Source organism: Peromyscus leucopus, chromosome X (assembly GCF_004664715.2).
Source record: "Peromyscus leucopus breed LL Stock chromosome X, UCI_PerLeu_2.1, whole genome shotgun sequence".
NCBI classification, from domain to species: Eukaryota; Metazoa; Chordata; class Mammalia; order Rodentia; family Cricetidae; genus Peromyscus; species Peromyscus leucopus.
The window spans coordinates 101219356-101234542 of record NC_051083.1 but is presented as its reverse complement, the minus strand read 5'-3'; the positions used below and the strand labels follow the sequence as shown (position 1 = coordinate 101234542).

At 39.2% G+C, this 15187-nt stretch overlaps 1 pseudogene; it reads right to left on the bottom strand.

Moving 5' to 3' along the window:
- Positions 1–6575: 6575 nt before the first annotated feature.
- On the bottom strand, positions 6576–7525 carry LOC114682186 (annotated as a pseudogene).
- Between the last annotated feature and the right edge of the window lie 7662 nt (positions 7526–15187).

Here is a 15187-nt window from a genome sequence, read left to right as displayed (position 1 = left end):
GAATTTTGTAAACCACTTAAACCACATTATCCTGAAACAAGCAGACGGTAACCAATGATTCTTTAAGGGACACCTGCTATTTTCAAGGTGAGGTTTTTTATTTATTTATTTATTTATTTTCTGGAGCTGAGGACCGAACCCAGGGCCTTGTGCTTGCTAGGCAAGAGCTCTACCACTGAGCTAAATCCCCAACCCCATCAAGGTGAGTTTCTGTAACTAATATTGGGGAGGGGATTCATGTGCCACAGCATGTGTGGAAGTCAGAAGAAACTTTCTGAAGTCAGTTTTCTTCATCCACCATGTGGATCACAGGGATTGAACTCAGGTCATCAGGTAGGTTCCTTTACCTGCTAAGCTTTTTATATGCTTGAGGAAAATTTTATTAGGGTTTAAAAGAAGAACCCCAAGGAAGGAGGCAAACAGAGCTCTTGGCCACTTCATGGATGGAGGAGAATGGAGTAGAGAAGGAGAAAAACACATACTGCTTGATTTAAGCTGGCATGGGGTCTGCCACATGGTGAGAAGCTGGGCTTTACAAAAAACATTAACGAAGTCCAAAGTATTTTGGAAAACACAATTGGAACAGAAATAGAAAGAAAAAAGAAAAGGTATGCTTTTCTGAGTAATACAGAAAAACAGGGAGAACTGGGAAGCCACACAGACACTGTGTAAGAGTCTGCCTTGAAAATGTATTCAAGATCTGTTGGGATAAGTTACAGAGGAAGTATAGGAAATGTTGATGGTTTGTTCAAGGAGAAAAGTTAGTAGGTGATTAAAATGATTAGGCAGGAGATGATAAGTATCCTAGACTAGTCCTCACAGGTCTTGGGGACCAAAGGAATTAGGGGTAGAAACATGGTAATGGTGGAAAAAAAGGAGTCAATAACAATTCCTATGTTTCTGCTTGGCCTTGTAGGTTAATTGTGGTACACATACTAAAAGAGCACACACAGGAGAAGGAAGGTAGATTCTTTGCAGAGATAACAAGGGAAAGGATTGATTACTTGACATGTTGCTCTTTGGATATCTATAAAACATTCAGAAATTAAAAATATAAAATTGGAGGTCATAAATATAGGTAGGAGTGTGAATGATTGAAAAGACTCAGAGAAAAGAGGGAAACAATCATTAAGACATACCAAGATTTAAAGGATAGACAGACAAAAGGAAACCAACAAAGAAACTGAGAGGAGCTGGGAGGAAAATTAGGCATGTATGGTGTTATGAAATCCAGAGAAGAGAGTGCTTCACAAGGAGCTAATCCAATACTTTAGTCATTGCAGAGATCAATCTCCCTTTCTTAAAATCCCCATTAGGTGTACAAAAAGAATGATGAGTTGAACATTCTTTAAATGTCCCCCTAGCTCTGCAACTCTGCTCCAAGGGAGACTTGAGACATCTCTGAGCTAAAGGTAAAAGAACACTAAAAAATTAGGACTTTAAGAATCCTTAACTCTTGTCCCCATCCTCATCAAACACCCTACATAGAGGAATCTTATCTGTAACATACTAATAACACTAAGACAAGTATAATAAATTGATAGCAAAGAAACAACATAATAAACAATAGCAATACATTCTTGAGTTTCTATTTAGTGACAAGTCCTGTCATAATTTTACTTTAACTGATTTGCATAGCATATCAGCAAAATAAATATTGGTGTCCATATTTTAGAGAATCGAAAAAATCAAAACAAATTTTACTGAATGGGTACAGTGTTAATTTGTGGAATAGGCAGATTTTGAAAGTGGATCTGTGGGATTTCAGCTTTTTCTACAAAGTATAACTGTTCCCCCAGAAAGTGTCTTCTAGCTCTTGCCATCTTTGGCACATATAGAGGATAAAATGCATTTCTTCTCCTTTTATCATCTCATCAGTCCTAGTTTAGAAATAGTAGTTTGATTATCTTCTTTAGGTGGATGAATATAAAGTGGGTCTGTAAAGAAAACATAAAATAGAATCATTGAGGGACAAAAACAGTATGCATCACAAGATGGTACAAAAAAGAAAGTGGGCTGAGAGTGAGAAATTATCTTGATTCTTGGTTTCCTTGAGTTTTGGTTTCCATTTCTCACAATTCCAGGAAGTATACATGACAGGTTCCTTTTAATAAGCCTTTATTTTTGCTTGCACTACTGTGAATTAGCTTCTGTAGTTTGGAATAAGAAACTGTTTTCCTCAGGACCCCAAGAAAGACACAGAGATCACCCAATGATGGAGAAATGGCTGAGATCTGCATGAACAGCCTGGACATGAGTGGGAGCAATGAAGGGCGAGGGTCGAGGGAAAGAGAGCGGGAGATCCCAGCTGGATCAAGAAAAGAGAGGGAGAATGAGGAATAGGAGACCATGGTAAATGAAGACCACACGAGAAAAGGAAGAAACAAAATGCTAAAGAGGCCACAGAGATCCACAAAGATACCCCCACAAAAGACTGCTGGCAATGGTCAAGAGACAGCAGGGACTGACCTACTCTGGTGATGGGATGGCCAAACACCCTAATAACTGTGCCAGAAACCCCATCCAAGCACTGAGGAATCTGGATGCAGACATCCACGGCTAGGCCCCGGGTGGAGCTCTGGGAGTCTAATTAGTGAGAAAGAGGAGGGTTTATATGAGCAAGAATTGTTGAAACCAAGGTTGGATAAAGCACAGGGACAAATAGCCAAACGAATAGAAACGCATGAACTATGAACCAAAGACTGAGGGGCTCCCAAATGGATCAGGCCCTCTGAATAGGTGAGACAGTCGATTGGCTTGATCTATTTGGGAGGCATCTAGGCAGTGGTACCAGGTCCTGGGCTCGTTGCATGAGTTAGCTGGACTTATGCAGGGACACTTGGCTCAATCTGGGAGGAGGGGACTGGACCTGCCTGGACTGAGTCTATCAGGTCGATCTCAGTCCTCGCGGGAGACCTTGATCTGGAGGAGGTGGGAATGGAGGGTGATCTGGGGGGAAGGGGAGGGGGGCAGGAAGGGAGAGAACAAGGGAATCTGTGGCTGTTATGTAGAACTGAATAGTATTGTAAAATAAAATAAAATTAAAAAAAATTACTAGTAAGAAAATCAATGCTGCTAGAATTTTAGGAGAGATAATAGCAATTTTCCCTCAAAGAATCGTGGCATAAAATAATGGGGAAAAACTGTTCATATGGTCTAAAATAATTCAATAAGAAGATTATGAGGTGTATCATGAAGTGCTAATATATCGAATTTATGTTTATAAACGAGCTTGCAATTTTATAATTTAAAATATAGACACGTTTAATTATGAAAGAAAAAAGAAAAAAGAAACTGTTTTCCCAAGAAAGCTTTTTTCTTCTGGAACTGCAATCATACTACATCAATGTGACTTCAAATGAATGATCCCATGCACTTAATATTCTAAAGGAAGAACAAAAGGAGTTGATTTCTGATCAGTCATTTCCTTCCAACCTAATTGCATTTCACCATATATCACTTTATGCTGTGTGGTTAACAGTAGTCTTTGGTTCTTTCCCCTTTTGACTTGTTGAAGAGAAGGATTAAATGTATGGATTATTTAATCCATATAAATCCTCATCTTCCTAGGTGTCTAGGGAGAACCAAAAATGTAGCTAGTTGGAATTTTTGTCATCTACCCCCCGCCAAATAAAGAAAAAAATGGGAGCTCTATGAAAACCTACTGAGACTCAACTTCATTTATTCACGGACCTCATTAGTAAAAATGGGGTTTGGAGCTGGGGTGTAGCTCAATGGTACTATGTTTGTTCAGCATGTATGATGACTTGGGTTCAGGTGTCAGACTGCAAAGTTCAAGTGCATTCTAATGTGGCTGAAGTGTCTATGTCACCAATTCTGTATATGTGAAATATTTGCCTATGTGTGCAACTTTATCTACTTAGTGCTATTGAAAATCAAAAGATATTTTTTCTTAAGTATGATTCTGACTGAAATATGTCCTCCAAATTTCAAAATTCATTTTTGTTCTGTTTTATAACTAAGTTCTCAATAAGCTTATTTATATTCTGTATCATGGTATAGACTTTTTATCTTTATATGTATCTTCATTCTGTATGAGACAGTAATGAAATAAAATATTTTTAAATGTCTCATAGTAAAAGAAAAGATGGAATGAAAAAGTAATAAAATATACGATATCCCACAGCTAAAATTCACTCTGGACTTACTGCCCTTCAAATCTTCATCACTATGTGGCTGCCTTGAATACAGATGCCATTATTGAGACATTAGCTCCTGAATGCCTAGGACAATGTGATTTTGCCCCTAAGCCAGACATAATGCCGTCTGCTTATACTGACTGATTGGTGTATTTGCACAGTGTGTGCTGGAAATGCAGGGTCAGGAAGACTGGGTGATACATGTTGACCCAGTGAAATTAGCAATGAAGAAGTGACTTCTTCCTGCATTCCCTCTGGCAGAAATCTTTAGGAAGTGGTAAAAGATAAAACGGAAATAACTCAGAGCAGCCAGAGGAATCAGAGGGGAGCAGACAACATCAGAATGAGGCCACATTATCCATTTCAGAGTTTTGGACAAGTGTTAGAAGCAAACGTCTGGAATAATAATTCACTGCATCTATCTATTTGTACTTCAATGATATATTATCCTGCTTGTGGTGTCTAGAGATTCTCATTTCTCCAGTCACACCCTTTAGTCATGACCTCATTGCCATATTTTATTCTAGCAAGTATGGATAGTAGACTTCTTGTCTAGTGTATTTCCCTCTGCCCCAGTCAATCCTGTTTGTTACTATTCTTAATTCTTCCAAATGTCATTTTCTTTACAATTATCCTTTCTTAAATCTTAAATCACCTTCAGCAGAATCTTCTAGCACTGATGTTGGAAGTGGTCCTCAGGCCCTGTCCCTGTTAACCTATTGACAACTCAAGGTGACTTGGGGTAGGAGCTCTACCATGCCTTGGCTCTTACTGGAAACTTCATGGGAGTTGATGTAGCTGTGGGGGAAGTGATCTGCAGGCTCTGTCTCTTACTGAGCGGTATTAGTGGCAGTTGAGGCTGCCATGTGTGTGGTGTTCCACAGGCCATATCCTTTATTTAGATGTTGGCAGTTGAAGCTGCTATGGGGAAGAGCTCTCCTGTGCACAGTAATTACTGGAGATTGATTGACAGTTGAAGTTGTGATGTGAGGTCGTGCTCCACCCAGGTCTAACCTTTACTGAGGAACTCATGAAGCTGCAGTGAGGAGCTGCTCTTCAAGACCTCCCTATCCCTTACTTAGGAGACACTGGCATTTGAAGCTGCCGGGAAGGTGATCTGTAGGCTCTAACCCTTAAAGATGCGCTACTGGCAGTTAATATGTCATGGAGGAGAAGCTTTCCAGGCCCCATCCCCCACGTGATAGCTGTTTGCAGTTGAAGCTACCATGCGAGGATTTCTCCAAGTCCTTTCTCTTACTGAAGAGATATGGGAGATGAAACTCTCATGAGTGGAGATGCCTTTCAGGTCCCATCCCTTATGTGGAGATGTTGTTAGTAGAATCTGCTATGGACAATGCTCTGCAGATAATATCCCACACTGAGGAAATACTGGTAGATGAAGCTGCTGTGAAGGAAATGATCTACCAGGCCATATCCCATACTGAGGAGTTGCTGGCCATATGAGCTGTCATGAGTATGTGCTCTACCACAAATTTTCCCTTACTAAGGAGCTGAAGGCAGTATAATCTTCTATGCTTAAGGGATTTCCTGGTTCTGTCCCTTAATTGTAAGCTATTGGCAGTTGAATCTGTGATGTGGAGGTTCTCTTGGGACTCTACCCTTTGCTAAAGAGTTACTGACAGTTTTAGAAACCTTGGGAGAGGTGCTCTTCAGGCCTCATCCCTTACTGAGGAGTTAGTACTAGTTAAACGTGCCATGGGAGTGATGCCATATCCCTTTCTGAGGAGATGTTGCTAGCATTTCTGCCATGGAAAATGTTCTCCAAGTTCCATCCCTGACTAAGGAGCTACTAGCCTAGGAATCTTCCGAGGGAGAAGTGACCTTAGGCCCTGTCTTAGGATTCGTTGGATAATCACCATGACCAAAATCAACTTAGGGGAAAAATTGATTTAATCTCCTGGCTTGCAGTCCATCATCTGTGGAAGTCAGTTCAGGCACTCAAGGCAGGAACCTGAAGACACAAACGGAAACAGAGACCATGGAGGAACAGTGTTGACAGGCTAGCTGCCAATAGCATGCTCAGCTTGCTTTCTCATTTTGCCCAGGTACAAATGTCATAGGGGATAGCTCCCAAAGGAGCCAAGCCCTCCCAGATTAACGATCAATTGGGAACATTTTCTGTGAGTTGGCTCAAGTCAATCTTACGGAGATATTTTCTGAATTGAGGTTCTTTCCTCTCAGAAGACTTTAGCTTGTTCCACACTGAGAAACCTCTACCCAGCACAAGCTGTATCCATCTTATAGCTTGTAGTCTATGCTCTGTAGAAGGCACCATAGGAATTTAAAGCTAGAACCTAGAGGCAGGGGCCATGGAAGAATGATGTTTTCACGCTTGCTGTGATTGGCTTGCTTTGCTTGCTTTGTTAGTGAACACAGGACAAAATGCCACAATGATTACATTCCTTTCCTGATGGTCCACACACACACTTCTCTGGGCCTGCAGTGAAAAAGTAGTCTAGCTGGAGTGCTGCAAACCTACCCTTAGTAATCTTTGGCAAAGCACTTTGTGTCATGTTCACTTCTGGATACTTCTGTCTCTCCTTGGCACTCAATTCTTGCAACTTGAGTTCCAAGGCCCCACTAAAAGGAATGATCAAGGGACCTGGGTCATACTTGTACACCCACTCTTTAATTTTTATCAACCATTTGCTTTTCTTTCTTCTATAATCATTTTCAGAAAAATTAACCAAATAGACCATTGGTTATGAAGTCAAAAATAAGTGCTCATTCAACATTTCAATCTTTATGTCGTTCCAGTCATGATAGAAGAGTACAGGTTTCTTTTGATCCCAGGATTTAACTTTGCATATTATATCATACTCAGGCTTTAATTTCTTATCTCCTCCTCTCACAGCCACATTCTCTAGTTTATCTATAATGGGCCCAATCATTTCCTCAAATTTCAGCTGAAGCTCTTCATGAATTATTTCTATATCTCGAATGGGATCTACACTTCCTTCAACATGTGTAATATCATCATCTTCAAAAGCATGTGTTAGATGAAAAATCCCATCACAGGCACTAATATGAAATAAGAAGGCCTTCCCCAAGCCCTGTCTATTGTGAGCTCCTTTCACAAGGCCAGCAATATCCACTACATTGAGCAAAGCAGGAATCTTGTGATACTGACAAAGGAAGTCAAACCTCTCATCTGGCACAGGCACTCTACTCTCATTAGGATCAATAGTGCAGAATGGTAAGTTCTCTGTGGAAGCTCAACTACTGGTTAAGACATTGAAGAAGGTCTACTTCCCAACATTTGGTAATCCAAGAATACCAATTTTCAGTGAGGTTCCAAATCTTCCAGTGATTGGGGGTGGTTTAATTCCATCTCCTCCCTTTTTTGGGGGGCATCATGCAACAAGCTGAGGATCACACAGGATCTTGGGCTACAAATACCCATGTAGCCCCTACAGGCCAATCTTATGGAGGTATTTTCTGAATTGAATTTCCTTCTTCTCAGATGAATCTGGCTTATGTCGATTTGACAACACACTAGCCACTACAGGCCCATACCTTCCTGTATATCTTTTTACAGATGAAGTTGCCATGTGAGATGTGTCCTCCAGGCACTACCCCTTATTGGAAAATTATTAGCATTTGAAATTGCCATCAAAGGTATCTCCAGGCCCCATGCCTTACTGAGGTGCTTTGGCAATTGATGCTGTCAAAGATGAGGTGCTTCACAGGCCCTTTTCCTTACTGATTTTCTATTGGCAACTGAAGCTATGATAGGGAGATGCTATCCATGCCCCACCCCTTACTGAGGAGTTATAGCAGTTGAAACTGCCATGGGAGAGGTGCTCAACAGGGCTTATTCTTTACTGAGGAGTGATAAGCAGTTGATGATGCCATGGGGGAGCTAACAGGGCTTATTCTTTACTAAGGAGTTAGTAGAAAATGATGATGCCATGAGGGAGATGTCCACAATGCAAGTTGAAGCTGCTATAAGGAGTATTCTCCAAGTTCCGTCCCTGAATGGGGAGCTACTAGAATATGAAATTTCCATCAGGAGAGGTGGTCTGGAGGCTGTCTTAGAGTTTCTATTTCTTGCATTTAAAAACATGACCAGAATCAAATTGCTGAACAAAGCATGTTTCGTATCTTACAATTTAGAGTTCATCATCCATGGAAGTCAGTGCAGGAACTCAAGATAGGACTCCAGAGGCAGGATCTGGAGCAGAGGCTGTGGACCAACATTGCTAACTGGCTAGCTGCCTATGGTTTCTCAGCTCATTTTTCTTTTGTATTTTCTTTTTTTTTTTGTAGTTTATATATTTTCCTTTAAATAAAACTTTATTTTTTTTCTCACATAATATATCCTGATTACTTTTCCCACACACTACTTTTTCCAGTTCCTCCCACCTACCCTCTGATCCAGATCCACTCCCTTCCTCTTTCTAGAAAGATACTTCTAAGGCATACTGATAAATAAAATAAAATAGATAAGATAAAACAAAAACTCACACATCCTCCCATTCCAACCTTTCCCAACCATCCATAACTATCTGTTTTACTTCCCGTTCCTAGGGAGATCTATATGTCCCCCTAGTCACTTACTCTATACCTAAGATTTGTTAACAACTAATGTCATATACTATCATATAAGCAAATATAATATCATATAATCATATCATATATCATATCATATAATGTTATATATGATAATATCATATATGCAAATGCATACAATTTTTTTCTTTCTGCCTCTGGGTGACCTCACTCAGGATGTTTTTATCTGGTTCTATCCATTTACCTCCAAATTTCATGATTTCATTTTTTGATGGTTGAGTAATACTTCATTGTGTAAATGGACCACATTCTCTTTATCCATTCTTCTGTTGAGGGACATCTATCATAAGCTGTCACCTGTTTTATTGATCTTAGCCATTCTGTCTGGTATAAGATGTAATCTCAAAGTAGTTTTGATTTGCAGTTTCCTCATAACTAAGGATAATAAATTTTCTTTAAGGGTTTCTCAGCCACTTGAATGCGCTTTTCTGACAATTCTCTGTTTAGATAATGTACCCATTTTTAATTGGTTTATTTTTTTCTTGATACCTAAGTTTTTGAGTTCTTTATATATTTTGGATATTAGCTCTCTATCAGATTTGTAATTGATGAAAATCTTTTCCCATTCTGTAGCCTGCCACTTTGTCCAAGTGATAGTGTCCTTTGCCATATAGAAGCTTCTCAGTTTCGTGAGGTCCCATTTATTAATTGTTGAACTTAGTACCTGCAATAATGGTGTTCTGTTCAGGAAGTCTTTTCCTATGCCAATGAGTTCAAGGCTATTTCCCATTTTCTCTTCTGTTAGGTTCACTGTATTTGTTTTTTTGTTGAGGTCTTTGATCTATGTGGAGTTTAGTTTTGTGAAGGGTGGTAAGTATGGATCTACAATCAATTTGGATTCTTCTGCATGCAACCATACAGTTTGACCAGCACTATTTATTGAAGATGCTGTATTTTTCCAGTGTGCATTTATGACTTCTTTATCAAAAATCAGGTGTCCACAAGTGTGTATTTGTGTCTGGGTCTTCAATTCAGTTCTGTTGATCAATGTGTCTGTTTTGTACCAATGTTAATGCTGTTTTTATTACTATAGCTTTGTAATATAATGAAATGGTGATACTTCTGGACATTCTTTTATTATTCAGGATTGGTTTAGCTATCCTGAGTTTTTGTGTTTCCACATGAAGCTGAAGATTGTCTTTTCAAGTTCTTTGAAAAAAATGTGTTGGAATTTTAATGGAGATTGCATTGAATCTGTATGAATCATACCAATCCATAAGCATGAGAGATCTTTCCATCTGATATCTTCTTCAATTTCTTCAGTATCTTAAAATTTTTATCATACAAGTCTCACTTGATTGATTAGAGTTACCACAAGATATTTTCTATATTCTTTGAGGCTATTGTGAAAGGTGTTGATTCCTGATTTCTTTTTCTGCTCATTTGTCATTTGTATAAAGGAGAGCTACTAGTTTACTGATTTTTCTAAGTTAATTTTGTATCCAGATACTTTGCTGAAAGTGTTTTTAAGCTGCAGGAGTTTCCTGATGGGATTTTGGGGTCACTTATGTATATTAGCATATCATCTTCAAATAAAGATACTTTGACTTCTTCTTTTCCAATTTGCATGCCCTTGATCTCCTTCAGTTGTATTATTGCTCTAGCTAGAATTTCAAGTACTATATTGACTAGATATGGAGAGAGTGTAATAAGCATTGACTTATTCCTGATTTTGTGGAATTGTATTGATTTTCTCTCCATTTAAGTTGATGTTGGCTATGGGCTTGCTGTAAACTGTCTTTATTATGTTTAGGTATGTTCTCTGTATTCCTGATCTCTCCAAGACCTTTATCATAAAGGGGTGTTAGATTTTGTCAAAGGCCTTTTCTTCATCTAGTGAGATGATCATGTGTTTTATGCCTTTCAGTCTGTTTACATAGTGGATTACATTTATCAATTTACATATGTTGTACCATTCTTGTATCTCTGGGATGAAGCCTACTTGATGATGGTGGATGATCATTTTGATGTGTTCTTGAATTCAGTTTGTGGGTATTTTATTGAAATTTTTGCATTATGGGAAATTGTTATGTAATTCTCTTTCCTTGTTTGTTCTTTATGTGGTTTGTGCATCAGGGTAACTGTGCCCTCATAAACTAAGTTTGGCAAACTTCATTCTGTTTCTACTCTGTGAAATAATTTGGGGAGTATAGGCATTAACTCTTCTTTGAAAATCTGGTAAAATACTGTGCTAAAAGATGGGCAGTGGTAGTTGACACCTTTTAGATCAGCACTTGGGAGGCAGAGGCAGGTGGATCTCTGTGAGTTTGAGGCCAGCCTGGTCTACAGTGTGAGTTCTGGGACAGCAGGAGTACACAGAGATACCCCGTCTCAAAAAATTCTATTTAAAACCATCTGGTCCTGGGCTCTTTTTGGCTTGGTTGGGAGATTTTTACTGACTACTTCTATTTCACTAGGATTTACAGGTCTGTTTACATGCTTATCAGATCTTCATTGAACTTTGATAAGTGGTATGTATCAATAAAATGGTCCATTTCTTTTAGATTTTCCAATTTATTGGACTGCAGATTTTTAATTATATTCTTATGTTTCTCTGGATTTCTTACCTGCGTGTTGTTATGTCCCCATTGTCCTTTCTAATTTTGTTAATTTGAATTTTCTGCCTCTGCTTTTTAGTTAATTTGGATAATGGTTTGTAAATTTTACTGATTTTCTCAAAGAAGCGAGTTTGTTGCATCGATTCTTTGTATTACTTTTGTTTTTGTTGTTTGCTTCTTTGTTTCTGTTTTATTGATTTCTGCCCTGAGTTTCATTCTTTCTGTCTGTCTGCTCATTTGAGGTGTCATTTCTTCCCTTTGTTCTAGAGCTTTCAGGTGTGTTAAGTTTCTAGTAAGAGATCTCTCCATTTTTTTTTGTTAATGGAGGCACTTAGTGCTTTGAGCTTGCCTCTTAGAACCACCTTTAGTTAATCCTATAGGTTTGGATATGCTGGGTTTTTATTTTCAGTCAATTCTAGAAAGTCTCATTTCCTTCTTAATTTCTGCCTTGACCCATTTTTGCTTCTGTAGTAAATTTTTCAGTTTCCATGATTTTATAAGCCTTTTTTCCCCTGATGTTTCTGTTGTTGTTACTCAGCTTTAATCTGTGGTAATCAGAAAGGATTCAGAGACTTATTTCAATTTTCTTGTATCTGTTGAGTCTTGCTTTGTGTCCCAGTATATGGCCTAGTTTTGAGAAAAGCCCATGAGGTGCTGAGAATAAGACACACACACACACAAAAAAAAATACATATTTTGTATTTGGGTGAAATGTTCTGTAAATATCTCTTAGGTTCCTTTGGTTTATAATGTCTGGTAGCTCCAGTATGTCTGTTTTGGTTTTGTCTGGACAACCTGTCTATTTATGGGAGTGTGGTAATGAAGTCTCCCATGGTCAGTATGTGAGGGTCAATATGTGATTTCAGCTGAAGTAGTGTTTCCTTTACAAATTTGGGTGCCCTTGTGTTTGAGGTGTACACGTTAAGAATTTAAATGTTCTCTTGGTGGAATTTTCCATTGATAAGTATGTGCTGTACTTCCATATCTTTTCTGATACGTTTTGGTTTGAAGTTTACTTTATTGGATATTAAAATGGCTACACCAACTTGCTTTTTTCATTTTTATTTTATAATTTAATTTAATTTTACATATCAGCCACAGATTCCCGTGTTCTCCCCCCTCCTGGCCTCACTCCACCTTCCCCCCAGCCCACTCCCCATTCCCATCTCCTCCAGGGCAAAGACTCCCCTGAGGATTGAGATCAACTTGGTAGATTCAGTCTAGGCAGGTCTAGTTCCCTCCTACCAGACTGTGCATAGTGTCCCTATATAAGCCCCAGGTTTCAAAGAGCCAACTCATGCACTGAGTACAGGACCCAGTCCCACTGCCTGGATGCCTCCCAAACAGATCAAGCTAATCAACTGTCTCACTTATCCAGAGGGCCTGATCCAGTTGGGGGCTCCTCAGCTATTGGTTCATAGTTCATGTATTTCCATTCATTTGGCTATTTTCCCTGTGCTTTTTATCCAACCTTGGTCTCAACAATTCTCGCTCATACAAGCCCTCCTCTTTCTCGCCAATTGGACTACTGGAGCTCCACCTGGGGCCTGGCCATGGATCTCTGCATCCGTTTCCCTCAGTAATTGGATGGGGTTTCTAGCATGACAATTAGGGTATTTGGCCATCCCATCACCAGAGTAGGTCAGTTCCGGCTGTCTCTCGACCATTTCCAGTAGTCTATTGTGGAGGTATCTTTGTGGATTTCTGTGGGCCTCTCTAGCACTTTGCTTCTTCCTATTCTCATGTGGTCTCATTTACCATGGTATCCTATTCCTTGTTCTCCCTCTCTGTTCTTGGTCCAGCTGGGATCTCCTGCTCCCCTAAGCTCTCTTTGCCTCGAATCTTGCCCTTCATTACCCCCACTCATGTCCATGTTGTCCATGTAGATCTCATCCATTTCTCTGTCTTGGGTGATCCCTGTGTCTTTCCTGAGGTCTTATTTTCTAGGTAGCCTCCCTGGGGTTGTGAGTAGCAGTCAATGCTCAACATCCCTAATTATCAGGGAAATGCAAATCAAAACAACTTTGAGATACCACCTTATGCCTGTCAGAATGGCTAAGATCAAAAACACTGAAGACACCTTATGCTGGAAAAATGTGGAGCTAGGGGAACTCTCCTCCACTGCTGGTGGGAATGCAAGCTTGGACAACCACTTTAGAAATCAATATGGTGCTTTCTTAGAAAATTGGGAATCAATCTCCCCCAAGATCCAGCTATACCACTCTTGGGCATATACCCAAGGTATGCTCAATCATACCACAAGGGCACTTGCTCAGCTATGTTCATATCAGCATTGTTTGTAATAAATAGAACCTGGAAACAACCTAGATGCCCTTCAACTAAAGAATGGATAAATAAAATGTGGTACATATACACAATGGAATACTACTCAGCAGAGAAAAACAATGACATCATGAGGTTTGTAGGTAAATGGATGGATCTAGAAAAAATCATCCTGAGTGAGGTAACCCAGACTCAGAAAGACAAACATGGTATGTACTCACTCATAGGAGGATACTAGATATAAAACGAACTTACTTCTAAAGTCCATTTGCTTGGAATATATTTTTCCAACCCTTTAACCTGAGTTAATGTCTATCCTTGATGTTAAGGTGTGTTTCTTGGATGCAGCAGGAGGATGAATCCTATTTTGTATCCATTCTGTTTATTTGTGGGGGTTTTTAATTGTGGAATTCCCCACCTATTGTGATTAAAAGTTTTGCTGGGTATAATAGTCTGGGTTGGCATCTGTTTTCTCTTATAGCTTGTAGAACATCTATCTAGGCCCCTCTGACTTTCAGAGTATCCATTGAAAACTCAGATGTTATTCTAACAGGTCTATCTTTATATGGTACTTCTTTGCATACATTTAGTGTGTTGATTATTATGTGCCAAGAAAATTTCTTTGATGGTCTAGTCTATATGGTTTTCTGTATGTTTCTTGTACCTTGATAGGCCATCTCCTTCTTTGAATTAGGAAAAGTTCATTTTATGGTTTTGTTGAAAATATTATCTGTGACTTTGAGCTGGAATTCTTCTTCTTCCTCCATTTCCTGGATCTTTTGTGTCAGACGTTTTATAGATTTAACATTTTCTTTGAAAGATTCATTAATTTCTTCTATTTAATCTTCAAACCCTAAGATTCTCTCTTCAATCTCTTGCATTCTCTTTGGAAACTTCCCTCTGTAGATCCCATTTGAATTCCTAAACTTTTCACTTCCAGAATTCCCTCAGTTTGTGTCTTCTTTATTGCTTCTATTTTCATTTTCAGGTCTGGAGTAGTTTTATTCATTTATTTTAACTGTTTGTGTCTCCTTGGTTTTTTTGTACTTTTTTGTCATTTCCTCCTTAAAGATCTCTGCCATATTCATAAAAGCTATTATAAGGTCATTGACTTGTGCTTAAGGTATATTGCAGTTCTCAAGGCCTAATGTGGTAGGGTTTCTGGCCTCTAGTAAAGATATATTGTCCTGGATGTTATTGTGTTTTTACACTGGTGTCTGGGAATCTGGATTTGGAATAATTGTAGTTTTGGGTGCTGATATATGTATGCGCTTGTCTTTGTTCAGGGGGTATTTTTTTCCTCTTTATTTCTGTTACCCTCTCTGGTTTTTAGGAAGGTATGGTGGCTATGTGTTGCTACATGAGGCCACTGGTGTTACAGAGTAAAATGCGTTTCTAGATATTGGAAGATGACTCTTGGATCACCCTGGGAATGGGAAATATATGAGATCTCCATGAGTGAACTGGGCATGAGGGAGGGCAATGGAGGGTAGGGGTGGGGATGAGAACATGAGGGATCAGGATGGTCAAGCTGGAGCAGGGATGGAGTGGGGGAGCAGTGAGGGATATACCATGATGGAGGGATATGTCATG